The following is a 2,936-nucleotide window of genomic DNA, read 5'->3' on the forward strand; positions in this document are numbered from 1 at the left end:
GAGTAGATCTGCTGATTTATTAGGATTCTTATTCTTCTGTGATCTTCATCTTAGGTTGTTGTTCATATCAATTATTGATTGATCACCTAGAATTAATACTTAGGAAAATAAATTGATACGAGAGTATAATTGATTTTCTTGATTAAACCTTTTGATGAGCAAAATTACTTCATGCAAAGAGATTTGATTTAGTAATTTTGTGAACAATTTAAACTTGATTTTAAAACTGATTTTTAATCTAGAATTTTGCAAAGAGATTTGAATTTTCTGGTTTTAAATTTAGATAATATTTGCATTGAGAACTGATTTCTTTTACAATTGTATTTAGAGTTCTAGATCTGATTTTTAATTGATTGAATCCTAATTTATTGATTGATTTAATATTTCATAAATTCCTGAAAATTTCCCTGGACCTAGCGTTTTTAATTCCTGAATTTACAACACATTCTGATTCTGTTTTTGCATTGTTTTTAAATTAATATTCTAATTTAGCATAATTAAAAGATTAATAAGTCTATTGTGTGATCTAGAGTCTATGTGGATTCGACCCCTAGAGTATTACAACTGCAAGGCTGTTAGTACCATTAGGGTATTACAATTTGAGCATATCAAATTTTGGCACCGTTGCCGGGGACTCTTTTGATTCACCATTACATTAAAGTCTTTGATTTTGTCTAGATTTTTTATTTTTCTGTTTTTACTCACACGCTTTTGTTTCTTTTCTCTTGTGTGTTTCAGGTATATGCCTAAGCCCGAAAAAATCAAACAGGTCATACCTTGAATCTTACAAACCAGGAGTTAGGAAAACTAGAGCGTGACAATAAGAAAGCAGCCAAGTCAACAAAGATGGTCAACCCAATCATATTGGGACCAGATGAGGCTGGAGTTTTGAGGGATCAAGAGGGTCATGTGCGCAACGAACAAGGCCAAAAACTTGATGCTGAAGGACGGGTTATTCAGGAAGAACTCGTTGCGGTTGATGAGAATGTACTTGGCGTCGATCGACGCAACGACGGCATCGATCGACGCAACCTGGATGGCGTCGACCGACGCAACATTGACGTCGATCGACACAATGCCAGAGCCGATGCAGAGAATGTCCAGGGCAGACGAGACAATAATGGAGAGCTTGTCAAGACTCTTGCGGATTTCAACATACCAGATTTATTCGACGAGAACCGCTCCGCAATTGTCCCTCCTCCATTCCCAAGGAATGATTTTGAGCTAAAGCCTGCTTATTTTTCTCTTGTTGGACAAATACCATTCCAGAACCTGCCACATGAGAAGCATCTAGACCATATTGAGCACTTTGAGGATATATTCACAAGCATCAAAGCTAATGGAGTCACAGAGGACTATCTCTACTGCAAGCTCTTCCCCTACTATCTTGCTGGGGAAGCCTCACATTAGCTAAGGCAACTCAAGCCAAGATCTCTGAAGACCTGGAATGACATCAAGGTGGCGTTCTTGAACTATTTTTATGATGATGCGATGTCTGATGAGCTGAGGATTAAGCTCTCCACCTTTAGACAAGGACCTGCTGAATCTTACAAAGCTGCTTGGGTAAGGTTCAAAGCATACCAGAGAGACTGTCCGCATCATGGGTTCTCAGAGGTGCAACTGATTAGTATCTTTTTCGTCGGGATTGATTGGAGGTATCAGATGGCTTTGGATGCTGCTAGTGATGGGAACTTCAAGACAAGGTACCCAGATGAAGCTGAACAGTTGATTGAAAGGCTAGCATCAAGCAACAATACCAAGAATGCAGACTTAGAATGGAAGAGAGCACATGAAGGGTATGATTTAAATCAGTTTGCTACAGTGAATGCCAAGTTGGATACAATGCATAACCTTCTTGTTGGAAAGAAGTCAGTCCATTTTGCTGAAGATGTTGAGGTTTTTGAGCCAAAGCCACAAACATTAGAAGAAGATGTCAACTTTGTGTATGGGAATGAAGGCCAAAAGTTTGGAAATCAGCAAGGCAACAGGTCTTTCAGTGGAAACAACCAACGCAACAACTATCAGTCTGGTTCTACAGGCTACGTTCCTAAGCAAGATTATCAGAAGCAGCAGCAGAGCAATGGTTACACCAGGACCTATGGCAACTCCTCTTACCAATCTCCTCCTCCTAAGACAACTGAAAGTAGGATGGAGGCAATGCTTGAACAAATCCTTCAAGGGCAGGAACAATTAACAGTAACATTTAATGGGAAGATTGACAATGTCTATACTGAGCTTACTGAAAAATTTGATTCATTGAATGTTCAAGTCAAGAAGTTGGAGAGCCAAGTTGCATAAACCACTGGAGCTGTGAAAAGGCAAGAAGGATTCTTACCAGGAAGAACTGAATCCAATCCTAAGCACTCCTGCAATGTTGTGACCGTAAGGAGTGGTTTGCAATTATAGTCAGAAGTTAAGAAGAAACAAAGAGCCAAAGAATTGCAGGAACTGATCGATGAGGATGATGAGCTTGACGATCCGGAACCAGCATCGATCGATGCATCTGCAAAGCATCGATCGACGCAACCTTCAGTGTTCGAAGAAGAATCAAATTTGCAAGAGAGCATCGACCGACACAACCCAGACATCGATCGATGCAGTCTGCAGACCGAGACAGAAGTTAGGAAAGCTCCGATTCCAGTTGCTGAAAGGGTATACAAACCTAAAGTTCCTTTTCCCAAGAACCCAAGAAAGTCAAAACAGTAGCTTGATGATGCTAAATGTAAGGCTATGATGGATAAGCTTATTGTTGAGTTGCCATTGATTGATGCAATTAGGACTTCTCCAATGCTTAGGAGATATGTCAACTGGATGGTCACCAAGGATTTGAATGCTGAGCAAGGAGTAATGATGATTTCAGCCCAAGTTAGTGCCATCATTCATAACAAGATCCCAGAAAAGCTACCTAATCTAGGTAGTTTTGTTCTTGATTGTAC

The 2,936-nt window shown here is 39.7% G+C and overlaps 1 non-coding gene across 1 annotated transcript; it reads right to left on the reverse strand.

Annotated features, from left to right (window-relative positions):
• Nucleotides 1-1,500: 1,500 nt before the first annotated feature.
• Nucleotides 1,501-1,607, reverse strand: LOC147921515 (small nucleolar RNA R71). Its single transcript, XR_015589932.1, has one exon. It is a non-coding gene; the product is annotated as a small nucleolar RNA R71 (small nucleolar RNA).
• Nucleotides 1,608-2,936: the final 1,329 nt, after the last annotated feature.

Source organism: Camelina sativa, chromosome 18 (genome assembly GCF_030686135.1).
Source record: "Camelina sativa cultivar CO46 ecotype springtype chromosome 18, ASM3068613v1".
Lineage (NCBI taxonomy): Eukaryota > Viridiplantae > Streptophyta > Magnoliopsida > Brassicales > Brassicaceae > Camelina > Camelina sativa.